This window comes from Ascaphus truei, chromosome 3, assembly GCF_040206685.1.
Source record: "Ascaphus truei isolate aAscTru1 chromosome 3, aAscTru1.hap1, whole genome shotgun sequence".
NCBI lineage: Eukaryota > Metazoa > Chordata > Amphibia > Anura > Ascaphidae > Ascaphus > Ascaphus truei.
In genome coordinates, this window is record NC_134485.1 from 103,844,987 (window position 1) to 103,861,350 (window position 16,364).

The following is a 16,364-nucleotide window of genomic DNA, read 5'->3' on the forward strand; positions in this document are numbered from 1 at the left end:
AGTTAGGATCCACAAAAGAAGAAATGGAGTCCTGTATAAGTAATAAAAAGGAATATGACAATGACACGCCAAGTGGGCCTTACGGAAGAGGACTCCTGGATCGACGCTAATATTCCTCATCCGGTTGTTTTGAAGTGGCAGTTCCCAAACCGGCAAAAATGATTGGGTCAAGTAAGAAAAGACCTGTCAGGATTCCCATAGGGGCCCCCGAGTACTAGGATCAATAAAGTTAACGGTTCAGAAGCAACCACGGGGCCAGATCCAACATTTACTCAAAGCAACAAAGTCAAAGTACCTTCATTGAAGTGTTAAGATTGGGCACTGATGGAAGAACTGTATTCATGTATGTCTGTTATAAAATACAATGTTATTAATGTGTATGAGCAGCCCCTGTCCATGGGGACACGAATAAATGACTTGCAGTCCAAAAGATACTGGCACCCATTATTCTACAACCTTGCTACCACATTGCCCAGCCACTGATTGCAGCCCCTGAGTCAAGGTAACCCATGTGGGGTAGCCAAAGGTTTACATTAAATGACACAAGCATATACCCATAAGAATGAGCCAATGTACATACAGTCCAATCCAATACATCTATCTCGAATGATGGTTCATGCTATAAGCAAACCGTTGGCTAAATAAAATTATATTAAATTGAAACTCTTAAGCATCTCTTTGTTACACAATTAAAGGCTGTTTGTGCCAACATTACATCTCAGTGTTCCTCATTTGAAATATACAAATCTCTTCTGTCTTCATTCCATACTTAAGAGAGCATCACAAAAGTAAAGCCCCAAATGTGTGAGACTTGGTATCCCTCCTTTTAGATAATAACGATGCCAGCCTGTTTTCAGTATTGCTGGGACACATTCAGTAGGCTCTCCTTAGAACTCTGTATGCTGATTGAATACAATCTGAGCAGTCTGCTCCAAACAGCATGAGCATTTCATTTAATAAGGAGTTTATTAAATACTAAATAAAAACTCTCTGTGATTATTACCAATTTTTATGTTTAATCCCACCAATGGTAGCCATTTTTACAAACAATCCCAGCAGTGCAAATTGGAAATAGGAATTAGAGTCAGCTTTGTCCTCTGTGTGCCTGAGATAAGTCTATGAGTGACAGAGCGGTTGGGTGCAAAAGCTCAGGCTTTTAATGGGGAGCTGGAGTGTGAGAGTTACTTTAAGCTCAAGTTCCAAGATTTCTATACAGTATATAACAACATTTACCATGGAGAAACCGGAAGTCCATAGCAGCCTTGGCATGGCCACTCAGGGCAACCCCACAATTAGAAGGCAAGGGTGTTATTACAGAGTCCTCATATAGGACCAGCTTCTCTGTCACTGGTCAGTAACTGAACATGTTAAGTGGCACAGTTGCATTAGTTTTTAAAAAGTATTTGTGCCAAGTATTTATCCCTTAACCGTTACCTCTATCTGCTAGTTCTCATTCCCAATAAAGTTCATCTTTGATTAAATCAGACTTCAGACTAAATATATCAGTCACTAAAATATTTGTTGACATTCAATTTATGCTAAGAAAGGCATTTTGCACATTAGTCAATATAGAAGTACTTTGTGTCGGTTTTAACTGCATTAGTGAGCATTCGGTAAGTGCTTTTAGGAAGCATTTGGGGGAGGAGACACTTGGTGCAGAATTATAAAGTCATCACTTTATCTCCTTTTCAGTTAGCGAAACCTCCACTAGCTCGTGAGTGTGTGCAAATGTATTTTTCTAATAGAAATGTTTCATATACTAACAAAAAAGGTTTTAAGTTTATCTTCTGAGTGCATTATGATTTAAATACATCGCTGAGAGTATAATTCACTATTAAAAAGCCTTTATTGGTGCAACCCATGGCAAACTAAGTTATCCCAACATCTTATCTGATCTCTTCTCAATCATACAGTACAAATATACATATTGCAATATAACAATTGATATAAAAGCCCATATTGACTCAACAGTGCTACTCCATAATTCACGATCTGGTGCCACGAGACACCTTACAGATCATTCAATTGAATAGTAGATAATGGCACATATTTACTAACCTGTCAACTACCATAAGACACCTTCCGGGACTGGAAGACAGTGGTGACACCCTCCAGCCTATTGACTTGAATTGGGCAGGAAGGTGCTTTATGGCAGAAAACTGCTTTGTAAACATGGCCAAAGGCAGGGGTGTCGAAGATATGGCTCAATTTTACCTGGTCCAAAAACTGTGACCAGGGGTCCAGCTTCTGGGGGGGGGGGGGGGGTGGCACGAGTGACGTTCTGGTCCCTACCGTCTGGCGTTGCCAAAAAATGAGGTTGGTGCAGGGGAAATCGGTGTGAGAGAGGCGATTCGCAAAGTGGCGTGAGGGAGGGGATATGATTGGATGAGCGCATGAGATAATGTAGGTGATTGGAGAAGCGGGGCAAGTGAGGGGCGGTGTGGTCGCACGGTGTGCGTGGTTGGCGGGACAACGAGGCGCTGGACCTGTTTCTGAGGGTATATTTTTTCTGTGAAATTAAATAGTTTAGAAAAAGAGATTGAGAGTAGGGAGAGGGAGAGTGTGAAAGAGAAGAGGGGAGTGGGTGGAGAGCAAGAGGGAGAGTGTAAGGCCGAGTTTATAATGGGGTCTACAGCGACGAGGACGCAACCACGTGACATCAGCCATTATGGGCACCCGCGACAGACAACATGTACTTGCTATGGTGCTGCACAACGTCGCAGTCGCCTTAGCAAGTACTATAAACTCAGCCTTAGAGAGATGGGGAAAGTGTGAGAGTTAGAGAGGGTGTGAATGTAAGCGATAGACAGGGGGGAGAGTGTAAGAGAGAGAGACAGGGAAACAGTGTAAGAGAGAGATGGGGAGAATGTAAGAGAGGAGGGACTGTAAGAGGGAAAGTATGAGAGAGGGAGAGAGTCTAAGAGGGAGAAAGAAATGGAAAGTGTAAGATGGGGAGAGTGTAAGTGGGGGGGAGAGTGTAACAGTGAGAGTGTGAGAGAGAGGGGAGATATTGAGAGAGAGGGGGGAGGATGTGGGGGAGAAGCTGCAAAGGAGGGGAGCATGTGGGGGAGAAGTTGGCATATTTTGATAATTTATGGCCCGAAGTGAAGGGAGTTTGACACCTGTGGCCAATGGTGTCTTATGGAAGAGTATCATTAAGTGAATATGGGTACAAATGTGAATGCATTTCTAATGCAACCATCTGAAAGGTATGCTGTTGGAAATGCAGTACTTTAACTTAAGTGTAGAAAAAAAATACCAATAAAGGAAGCTACAATACTGGATGCCATCCTTGCCTGGCTCTTAAGGAGTTTACACCAAGGTAGACTATTTACACGTCTGTGCTCAATGTCTCACACCTTTTGCAGAGGGCTTGATCTGTGCAGGCTTGATGTACAGACGCAGTCGCCGGGATCCGACCATTTCTCTGGAAGAAATCCTAGGCTAGGTGTGAGATTTCAGAAAATGTTCACGCGAGTTTACTGTTTGAAAGAGTACAGAAATTGAAATTTAGCGTTGACTGCAATACCGGCCAGAAACTCAAGTGGGCAATCGCGAGTTATTCTGTCTTAAAAATCTAATTGCAATGCAACCTGTCACATACTGTATTGCCGTTCATGTGCGCACGATCTGATATCACACAGATGTTTTGTACTGTACTGTACTACTGTAGATGCAGCTGCCGGTTTTAGACCACTTGCCCTGGAAAAGCTGTGGCTATCTCACAGTAACTCGTGAGATGGTCCAGAGCAGGCTTGTGGCATTGGATGGGTTTTAGTGCAGAATTCTCAAGGCAAGCAGTCTACAACCGGCCACTGCAGCTGTATAGTATGTACAGTACTTCAAGTGTGTGTAATTGTAGTTTGAAAAGTACATCCTGTAGTCTCTTTTTCCAAATTTAAAATGTTAATTCTGCGCATGCGTGTCACTATGGAACCTGTTTGAAACGCACATTCGTGTCATGGCATTTCTGCGCATGTGTGTCACTGTGGAACCTGGTTGAAATGCAAATTTGTGTCATAGCATTTCTGTGCATGCGTGTCAATGTGGAACCTGGTAGTAAAATAAAATGACTGTATGATACAGTAGTTGCATGAATTACAGTACTGTACAGTACATTACCTCACAGTGTCGCTACTGTATACCCAAGTGCGCATGCGTGAGCTCACGCTCTAGTGCGCATGCTTTCAAGCATTCACGGGCTATGGCACGCATACACACAGTATGCGTGTCATTGGGAATAAAAGTTACTACTGTATAGTACATTATATTTACCTTCATTATAAACCTTGCCAACCAGGTGGAGATGACCCAATGTCAGGGGTGTACTTTGCGTAGCAGCTCAAGTCGATCATGTAGTTGGCATGAAAGCAGACAGGTGCCTGCTGAAGCTGGTAATCAGACGGGGCCAGGTAGCCAGGATTGAGGTTCACCAGGTCTTCAGTGACGGTCGGGCCATTACTGCAAAAGTATTGGTAAGGTGATGGCACATTGCAGGCTTGGGAAGTATGATTCTTCGATGTATTAAACCCAGCCTTTTTCCTTTTGCAGTTGCCATGATCAAATATACCCACAAAAGCTGGGAGCACTGACCTGGTTCTTCCAGGAGGAGGGGTGTGTGCGAATAAAGCAATCATTCATAGATACATTTTGCCTTATTGAATTCTTCCATCCACGAGGGTTCAGTGAAAATTTTAAGAAATCATACTTGTCAATGAAATAGCCATATATCGCTGCTAAAGTTGCCTTCTTATCTGTTCCAGCATTAATTGCAGAAAAAAATCATGCATGCGAAACTGCATTTGGGTCGATTATAAGGACTTGACATGATGTACAGTACAGTGTATGTCCATGCAGCAATTGAGCAGGCAAAGCAATATAAAATAATGTCCACCACATTCTGTTTTGTTATTAATTGTCAAACGCCTAAATTTGATGTCTTCAGTGACCAAGGTCAGTTAACAATGCATTACTGTAATGCACACTATTTTTATCTGTTATCAAGACACCTGCACAATGACTACCCACTACCCACTGTATAGTATATGCAAAGATATTCACTTTTGCCATCTGGCGGATACGCGCTGAACTGCAACCACACAGATCTGAATCCAGGTAATCATCTACAGGAAAACAAAGGTGTGATTGACAGATTTCGCAGGAAGATGATTCAGTGAATCACACGAGGAAAATGGCACAGAGATTGGTCTGAGAAATGGTCGAGTAACAGCTAACACAGTACAGATACCTCTACAATATATATATATATATATCGTCCCATCTTCCTATGGTCACATAACTGGTCACCAGGGCCAGCGTAATGGTGGTGCAGTTGGTGCCCCTGCACATAGCCCCATGCTCTCCCCTTCAACAATTAAACTGATTGCAGGGGGGGGAAAGCAGAGCCTTTGTAACTCGCTTACCTTCTCCTGGCATCTTGTCTCCTTCCAGCATCACCCCCTACATGGTCCTATCATTATGGCTCCTCAACGTCAAATGGCGTTGTGTTGCCATGACAATGGGATGCTTCGTGACATCACAGCACCATGCCACATCATGTTGCCATGACAACGGGACGCAAAACATCCCACCCGGCCTTGCTGGTGACAAGACCTACTGGGGAGTGGCTATCGTTTCTCCAAGTCATCCTGTATTATTTCACAGGGAAAGGAGTATTTGTGTGACCCCAAGCAGTTAACCCTCTAGGGTCCTGTCGCAGTGAAGAGGAAGCAACACAAGGGTATTTATTGATTTATTATATTTATCAAATGTTTCACCAGGAAGTAATACATTGAGAGTTACCTCTCGTTTTCAAGTATATCCTGGTACTTCTGAGCACAGCTTTTATTCTGCCAAAAATAAGTAATAAACAAACAAGCTTGTTGTCAGCATAGAAGGGTTAGATCATATAGCCTCTTAGTAGGGCTGTTTTGTGGGGGGTCAGTCCTTACTCCCTTCTGTTCGGGGTGTGAGGTGGGCTTTGGGGTCCTTTTTGGAACACCCTAGTACAGTAAGTGACAACAAATAAATCAGACTGCTTACATTTAAGACCTAGGTTCCAGGTGAAAAACAGCAGCCCCTGTGTGACTGGTCTCCTCATCCGCAATGGGGACAGACAGAGCCACCTACTACTAGGTAGTTGCATTCTAAGGTTGCACTTATAGTGCCGCTTATAGTAAGCGCGATGCGACGGCGATCGTGGAAGTCATCTCTATTTCATTTTCCAGCGACCGTCGCCTGACCGTCGCCGTCGCCATAAGCGTAGCCTTATAAAGCTGCCTGAGAGCTGCATTCAATTAAGGCCTGATTGCCCAGGTAAACTATAGCTGGGTTAACCCTCTGATTGCTGGTTTTAGCAGTCAGAGGTATGTTTTCCAGGCATAGCTATCACATAGTGACTTCACCCTGTCACAGGTCCTTAACCCCTTAACTATTAGTATTTCGTAGCAGGGGGGCTACAGCCCTTATTTAAAAACAATTAAATATGATTTTATAAAAATAATAATGCTGCATTACTTAAATTCCTATTTACCCTCTGCCAGAAAATACAGCTTAAAAAAAAAAAACTAAATAAAAAGGAAAGAATGCAAAATGAAATAAGAGGAGTCAGTTCCCGACTGCTTTCATCATGTTCTGATTAAAGAATACACCAGCTTTTAATTCATCACTTTAATAACGAGGTGGTTTGACAACACAGAGGGAGTGAAGGCTTTGCGTGAGCAGAATAACGGGTGCTCTTTTGTCAGGGATGACAGCAGTAATTTCTCTTGACTGTGCTGTGAGAGGCAAACACCTTCTGGTCTGGACTCTATCAATTCGTGATTTACAAGTGAGGTGCCAGGAAGGAGGAGAGGGGGAGTGAGAGGCCAGAGTGAAAGACAAAGAAGCCGATAGAAGGAGGGAAAGGAGGAGAAATTAGAAGGAGCGAAAGGGTGGGAATATATATTTTTTTCACCTGCTTTCTCGTTTCGTTTACTTATCTCTCTCATCCTTTGACAGATCATTTTTTTTCTTCTTCACACACCCATTTCCGTCTCTATATTTAATGTTTTTTTAATACTTGTATTTTATAAGAGTTACATATTAATTACAGTACAGTGATAAAATAATAAGGGTGAGAAAGAAGGAATAGGGCGTACAGAAATTGACATTAGGAGGAAGAGAGTGTCATCATTATCTTGTACATTTTCATATTCATATTAGCATAGTATTTTTACAATCTGCTAGATTCTAAGATCATCAGTTCAACTTTGGTTTAATTGGACCAATTATGCCTTTTTTGTATTTTTCATTCCTATCTCGTTGCCTATCAAATAGTTTATGTTGTTAAAAGAGAATAGAACAAAAGGGAATAGAACATAGAATGACAATCACTCCTTAGGGCCTCATCGCCCTATCCATGAATCCCAGGTCCTGTAAAATCTTTTAGTAGTATGTCTCAGGAAAGATGTGAGTCCCTCCATGAGCATAACTTCATCAATTCTCTGGTCTACTATCCTTTATTAACCCATCCACTCTCCATTTCTCACACTCACTAGTCTATATGCCAATAATTTCCTCCCTAAATCATTGATCTTTCACTCATCTATTGTGTAATCTCTGTTCCTTTTTTCTCACTTGTCTCACCTCACTCTCACTAAACTATCCATCTACCGCTACCAATTTACCTCACTCCCTTCCTCATCAACCTATTTTTACAGCTCTCTTTCTCTACGACTTTCTTATGTTTCACAATGTGTTCTCTATCCCTGTCTGATATTTTTCTTAACAATATTCCCCAACACTCATTTTACAGCATCCTTTACCTCTAGTGTAACAACTCTCCCCCCCGACCAACAGAAGAGGGCCACTCCAAAGTGATCCAATATATGTTCAGGTATTGCTTATGTGCAGGTGATGCTCAGTATCCCTTATTTACCTTGTTTCTCCGGGTGCTGGCATTCGTGCAGGGCTGGTATGGTGAGCATTGGACGATATGATAGAGGGCATCGGGAACTTTTCTGTTAGCTTTTATTCACAGGAACAACATATAAACTTTTTCCTTGGGCTGGTCATGCAACATTTCCCAAACCGGCACATTGTTTCCTTTATTGTCACTATCTGTGGCAATCCAATGCCTGGATGATGGCTGTTACTTCCTCCACTGGGATCCCAAGGCAGAGTGTCCTCTTGCATGAAGCATTCACCCTATCACCTCTGAAAGAACTAAGGAGATTCTTACCCCCTGGTAATTCTAAGGTAATACTCCAAGGCCCTGACAAAGGAACCTCCTCTGGAGTACCTGTCCATCCCCTATTGTGGCTGGAACGTGCCTCAGGACCACATAGAGAGGCCCTAGTATTTAGGGGTCATATTTCCCTAGCTGGAAAACAACAAAATGACCCAAATACTAAAACATGTTGTTACAGACTAACAAGACTAGTCACTATGACTACTAGGGGAGTGGTTTGGATTCTACAAAGTAAAATTACTTAATTACATCACTTGGCACTGTCACGGGAGACCAGGACTAATACCAGGGATCAATATCGCCAGACAGAGCCCGAGAGTTTATAAAACTAATTTATTGGAAAAGTATATCCACAACTATACAAAACACACAAACATCCCACATACCCAACAGGGGAAACTGGGGGATACCCTGCATACCTAGTTGCAGCGACCTTCTTGCAGAGATTTCCCCTGTTCTCTCTTCTTGCCCAGTGCCTACATGACTGGTTTTCAGACCTGAGACAAGCACTGGAGTGGACACTGCAGTTTCTCCCTGTCATAGCAACACCTCTGTAACTCTCTGCAGGCTCTGTCTGCTAGGGGTCTCCCTCCCCACCTTTTTATACACTTAAAACATAATATTGCAACACTCAGGGCCAGGTGCTGCCTACATGCCCAGGCGCTGATTGGTGGGTAGAACTGCAACATAACATTTGCAACATGACAAGGATACAGGGAAAAGTCACAGACCAAGTTGCAAACATATTAACCCCTGATTCCTGAGGTGCTGGAACCAAGCAAACACATACATATATACATAACATATAATTCAATACCAATGTATTACTGACAGGTAGGGGTAATGGCAGACTTCACCTTTATTAAGGGCAGCCATGCTGTATTTACCACTACCGTCACAGGCACCTTCTAGAAGGTGGGAGTGGCTAGGTTCTGCCTCGTCATCCTACCACCATGTGATGTATAGAGATGATACAATTGTAACTACCCATACAATTAACCCTCTAGGGCCTTTAAGTAAAGTAGTATTCCCACAGGGGTGCTACACTAATATAACCCTATCCATACCCAATCTTATTCAACATTTTCTGAAACTTCTTCCCAGTGCTGGAAAAAAGTCCAGCTTATCCTCATCTATCCATTCTTCCTATATTTCTCCTTTTTCCCTTTCTTCTAATATAAACTTCTCCAATTCGTGTATCTCCTTTCCCATGCCTTAATATCCCTGCTTCTTGTATCTAAAATATCCACTACTCTAAACCACTGAAAAGAGGGGAGTCTACCTCGTGTTTATTTTAGTTTCCATCCCTCTGTACCACCCATTCATTCCTTTGCACTATCTGACCTTCTCTGTCCTTTTCTTTTTCTCAAGCTAACCATTTCTCCCTCCACTCTGTCATGCTCCGTTCTATAAAATGCAACCTGCCTATATCTATATATTCTCATCTCTCTCTTTCTCTACCTCTCTCTCTTTCTCTACCTCTCTCGCTCTCTCCTCTACCTCTCGCTCTCTCCTCTACCTCTCTCTCTACCTCTCTCTCTACCTCTCTCTCTACCTCCCTCTCTACCTCTCTCTCTACCTCTCTCTCTACCTCTGCATCTCTACCTCGCTCTACACTTTATTTTTTCTATTTCTTTCCCTAGTTTCCTTTCTACCTCTTTTCCTCTTTTCCTTTCTACCTCCTTTTCTCTCTAATATATTGAACGCACAGATTCTCACCCTATCTTGTGCTCTCCCTTCTTTCATCTACCGTACCATTGTTTATTCGTATGCCCTTCTCTTTGTCTGCAAGCCACCCCTCCCACACACACACACCCTCAGAAAAGCCTTTCTCTACTACAACCTCTCTATCCCATTGTCTCTCAAGTGATTGGACTTTTGATGTAGGAACTTTGGGTCTGCGAGTATTTTTTATTTTTCCCCCCCTCTCTTTTGAAAGGTGAAAATGACATTTCCCTCCGGGGAATTACTGAGAATTTCCAATTGAGTACCTGAAAATGAAAGAGAGAGAGAGAGAGGTGTGATTAAATCCAGCAATATAACTTTGCCCAAGGTGACCCATGACTCCAGATCAAAAGCGTCTGTGGCGCCGCTTCTAGTTTTCAATCTCCAGTGGAAATGTCTAGGTCTGAAGAAGAACTGATGCATGAGAGCTATATCTGTAAACCAGCTCTGAAAGACACTAAGAAGAGGGAATTGGTGGATCCATTTTGCTCCTCTAACTTTTTTTTACCATTACATATAATTGATACCTTTTTTATTTTTGCATTAACCTTTACAGTGCCGGCATTCGGGGGTCTGTACATTTCACATGGCACGGTAGTGCCAGAGGCTCGATGGCATTCTAGTGCCACAGAGACCCCCAGCCCTGTCAAGGTTAAAATGTGCAGTCCCTCCTAGCACGTAATTAAGCAAATAAAGATGATATATATATATATATATATATATATATATATATATATATATATATATATATATATATATATACAGAAAAGAGCAGTTGCCACAGAAATACTCAGGCAGAGCACAGATGCTTATCCCAAATGTATAAAGTAGAGATAGTTACCAGATGGACGTCCAGTAATGAGAGACAACACACTGCAAATTGTAATCCAGACAAAAAATTGTATCGAAACAAATAGGGCACTGCAACCTATTTGTTTCAATACATTTTTTTGTCTGGATTACAATTTGCAGTGTGCTGTCTCTCATTACTGGACGTCCATCTGGTAACTATCTCCAGGGTTTCTTATCCAGCATTATCACTGCGGGTTCCTCTCATAGAAATAATGGTTTGGCAGCATATATGATTTAAGGGTTATAAATTAATTTCCAAAGTAGTTTGCAAAAATTTGTGCTTTCATTGCAAAGTGACTAAGAGAGTCCATGATACTTTGGGCAAGTCACTTTACCTACTATGTCATGGCAATATATATTATATTGTAAGCATAAGCTTTTTAGGTTAAGATAGTTTTGAGATTTAAATTCTATTATTTTCTCATCAAGCTAAGGGGTATATTGTCAAAGCTCCGAGTTTGCGGATCCATGAGATTTAAATGGGGCTTCCCGTGTCAGATAGCATGGATCGGCCAACTCTGAGCTCTGAGAATAAGAAGAAAAAGATGGGAGAGAAGCCCCCACACTGATGCTACAATACTGCGCTGCCAGTGAAGTGTAAACAGTCAATGCAAAATATACCGGTATGTATAAAAAATGAGTAAGTGGCTCCTCCAGTATAGACAGAGATAGCGCAAAGTCGGTGCCGCCACCACCTCACCTCTACCCCGTCGGGATGGCCCTCAAGCCTCCTTGCTGGCAATCTCCCCTGAACGAACAGCAACTGAGCTCTGAGAATATACTGATAAATGTCTCTCTCTTTGGAAGTTATACATTAGCGATAGTTTCTTTGCACGGAAAGGCCCACTGAATTCAATCAGCACTATCGCAGGTTAAAGAATAATTAATAACCCCTATTATTTCTCTCTATATATTCAGTATATACATGCTGAAACATGAAGGTCAGCACACCTACGCAGTGTAGATGCGACATTCACGGACATTATGTGTAGACATTGAACAAGAAGCCACCCCATGTGTCTTGTAAACTAGTGAAAATGTATTACAAAGAGATTGAGGTTAAACTCTCCAGTGGGACCTTTATATGGATAAAGGTCACATCGGAGACCAAAACTTTGATCTCACCTTGTTCACTAGTGTGTGTGTGGATAGATAGAGAGATAGATAGATTGTGTGTTGTCTATTGGAGAAGTGGTTAACCCCACCTTACAAAAAGTGACCGACAAGAGCACTATGTCCCTTGGGGTATGCTAAAAGTATTTTTGTGGGTTCCTGGTCTCGACAGGGAGTTAAGGGGTAACATTTATTTACGAGCCCTAGTTCATGGAGCTAATGTTAAGAAACTAATTTCATGTTGCAGGTGATATAGCTGATTGGTCAGTTCCTGGTTTCCAGAATGTGCTGGAAAGGTCACCATACTGTATAGTATAGGGGATGACTCAGCTCTGTAGGTTAAGCCCTTCTCTTATTCTGCCCAGGTACTGGAGTAAGGGGAAAGTCATATCTATATATCTCTATCAATCTATATGTATATATATAGGACTTGGCTTTTATCATCAGATCTTAAGTGGACCTGTGTAGAGGGGATCTCCAGGGCTTATAGTCTTGTATTTAAAGCAGCAGCCCATGCTGCCGTTTATTTTTTTTAAAAAAACCCTTTAATATGTGCATCAATACAATCCACACAATGATAAGTAATTAGCTAAATTGCTGATCGATCAGTGAAGATTCGGCTTGGGGGTTCACTAAATGGCTGTCGGTGCAGAGTAAGAGGACCAAAGATGCAAAGTTCTGTGTGGAAGATCATGGGACCAGGCAGTCACTAGATACAATTGGTGCACTGCTAGAGAGAGGGCAGGGCTCAAAAAGGGGTGTGACATAGCCTGTTTCAGAAGAGGAAGGGGGTTTGACTTTGTAAATTGTTGCTATAGAAACAAAAAATGCTTGTTACATTATAATACATAAAAAAATTCATTCATAGTTTCTCTTTTATTTTAAATGCTTTTTGTTGAAGTACAGAACTGATTTATTAAAAAGAAACACATGTAGGATATTGCTTGGTCTGCAGCTTTAACGGTAGTACCAGGGTTGCCACCTCTACGGGTTTGACCCAGAGACTCCGGGTTCTGTGAACTTGGCTACGGGTTGCCATCCTCAATCTCCGGGTGGCGGAGGGGGGGTGCGGTGTGGTGGCGGCGGAAGCGGCGGTTGCTGCTCTGGCATCCTTCCTTAGCCTGCTGCAATTTCTCTCTCCAACTGCAGTGAAGATGGTTGCGCGGTGTCAAATGACGCCGCATTGCCACGGAAACCAGGCGCTACGTGGCGTCATGTAGCCATGGCAACACGTTGCCACGTAGCGTCATGACGTCACTTCGTTGGAGAGAGAAATTGTAGCAGGATGCCGGGAGATGCCGTCGCACCTCGCCACACCACACCACACCCTGGTTCATGTGTCTACACCCTAACAAGAAGCTACTCTGTAACTGAAAACCAGTCCCGTTGCTACGAAAGATTTCTGTACAATAAAGTTAAAAAAAAAGTTCCTGTCGCTCTGATCTGTTATTGCTCACCATACCAGCCAAGCCCAAAGTCCAGTACCCTGAGAGACAAGGTAACAGCCACTGAGCATCACCTGTACACATTGGGATAGTTTGGTGTGGCCGGGGGGAGAGGCGTTACATATACATAAGACTATACTTTTACATTAAGACGCAATCCCCATCATCACATGATGTCTCGTGAGAAGCACAGATTTTAAACTTAAGTCCTATAGAATCCAGAGGACATATTGGCTTGTACCCCTCACTGACAGGGAGAGCACAAGAGCTGTGAAATAACAGACAGCTACCGTCCTTATCTTTGAGAAGAGGTTAAAGCGCTGTGGGGAGAAGCAGAAAGTATTATCATTAGAAATGTATTTATAAGGCTCCTGCTCTGTCTGCAGAACGACTGGAGGTGAAATATGGTAGAAAAAGAATACTAGAGAAGCAAAGGATCAGATACAGAATCGGTCCTTTGCTGCTCACCATAGCTCAAAAGGGGAATTGAATATGCAAGATAGTTGGGTCAACTTTAGAGATGTACAAAACTTTGCCATTTGAGTCTATACATACTTTTTATTTCTTTATTGTCTCTCCCACCTACAATCATGGTTCCTATAGCCCCCCCCCCCCCCATCACTAAAATAAAGTGTCATTTTTAAGTGACAGTTCCACGTAACAGGGGAAAATAACTATTTTTTAAATACAGCTCATCAATGTAATCGGGGATTCAAAGATTCTATTGCCCTAAAAGAAAACGTTTACTTTTCTGCTTCTTGTTCTTAAATGAGTACTTTTTTTGCTCTTTCCCATTATCTTTTTAAACTAATTGTGCTGCCACAAAAAGTCAAGCAAAAAAAACACCCAAAAAGGTAAAGACTCTGGATGAACAATGTGCACAGTTTACTGACAGTCTTATCACAGAAGATATTAGGTAAAGATCAAGAAGTTTCCAGATATGTGTTCACTTGAAAACTCTTTAGACCGCGCGTATAGTGCCGGCGACGCGATCGATGACATCACCCGTCGCCACTAGCGAAAGTTGTAATTCAATTTGCAGCGACGTTGCGAGCGACAGGGTCATTGATTGGTTTACAGACAGTCACATGTGGTGACAGTCTGTAAAAAATCAAATTTAACCCGCTTCCAAATTTTTGGTTGCTCTGTCGCTCTGTCGCTCTGTCGCTCTGTCGCTCCGTCGCCATCGCGCTTACTTTAAGCGCTGGCGACTGAGTCAATTGTTTTGTTGCGACGTCGCGTCGCCGTGCGGGCACTATAAGCGTAGCCTTACAGTCCACACTGGTAGGTATCAAAGAATGAAACAAATTGCCCAATATTTCTTATTCCTCTTTCCAATTCTCTCCAGTTAACAAATGTATTCTCATAACATATGTATCACTAATGTATATTTTTCAAACATACAGTATGTGTATGTTACATTTGAAAACAGGTATTGTTCACCTCTTGTGTACTTGAGTTATTGCCTTCAGATATTCATGGGTTATTCATTAAATACAGTAAATACATTATAATTAAAAGGAAGATAAATGCAAGAAGTATTCCCAATAATCCTCAAAATACAGTGAATGGAAATCAATGCATAGCAAAAGCATATGTTCGCATGGCTTACGTAGGATCAGGGTGTTTTTGTTCTCAGAGCAGTAGATAGGGGCGGCAGCGGGGACATATGTCCTGGGTGCCAATGGAATAAAGGGGCCTGGCCAATCTCAGAAATCATAACATGACTACCCTCCCATTGGCACTCCCTCCATGCTGAAGAAGAATGGCTCAGCACAGCAACTTCAGTGGCCCCCCCACAATCTCCTCCCTTGCGCCACAACGTCGGCCACAATCTCCCGCACCCTCCCTCTCTAGACACCCAGCGCTTAAGCCTAGGTCAAGCTCTGCGAAACCTGTCAGCGGGTCTGGCTGCTGCTTTTTTTTCATTTCAGTTCTATTTTCTGGGTAACAATACACTTGTGTTGAGTAGAGTCTGGTGCTCTGTTTTGTATTATTTTCCCATTTCTCATAAAAAGGTGCCACTGACATGCATCGTTTCTTGGCATACTTTATGGTATCTACATATAGATAAATACACTACATATCTTTAACCCTTTGCACCCTAAACATGTTGTGCTATACATATCTTTAACCCTTTGCACCCTAGTCAACATGTTGTGCTATACATATCTTTAACCCTTTGCACCCTAGTCAACATGTTGTGCTATACATATCTTTAACCCTTTGCACCCTAGTCAACATGTTGTGCTATACATATCTTTAACCCTTTGCACCCTAGTCAACATGTTATGCTATACATATCTTTAACCCTTTGCACCCTAGTCTACAATTCTATTGGTATTGGGTTGAGCGTTGAGCCATTTCTTTAGTTGTTTTCATTCTTTATGGTACATTTGTTTTAGACGGTGATATCCTTTAAAGGAGGAATCCCAGCTGGTTTGTTGTTGTTGTTGTTGTTGTTGTTGTTGTTGTTTTCTTCTTCATTTTTTAATACCCGTTTTGAAGCAGAAGGTCTCTGGAGCTGAACCCCATTAATGTTAGCTCTGGGGATCCTCCCGTCTCTGGAGATACTTACCTCCGAAGGGGGTGCGGGTATCTCTCTGCAGTTTTCAGCTTCCTCGTCACATGGGCCAATAGGAAGCTGCACCTGATGATGTCACAGCTTCCTATTGGCCTACAGGTCCCGGGGGCTTTGAAAAGCAGACATATAGTGAGTCCTGGAGCGGCTACCGGTGCCCCCTACAGAGATAAGTATCTCCAGAAGCAGGGGGTCCCCCGAGCTGAAATGAATGGTGTGCAGCTCCAGAGATCCCCTGCTTCAATCCTGTATTACAAATTAAGAAAGACAAAAAGGGCTGGGATAGCATCTTTAATGGACCAACAAGAGAGTGCAGCTCTTCATGTACAGTAACAGTGCAGAGCTTCCAAAGCCTCACAGGTCTCTTCTTGATGCGTAATGTAGCAGCACAGGCGACAAGGAAGCATTTATTTACTGT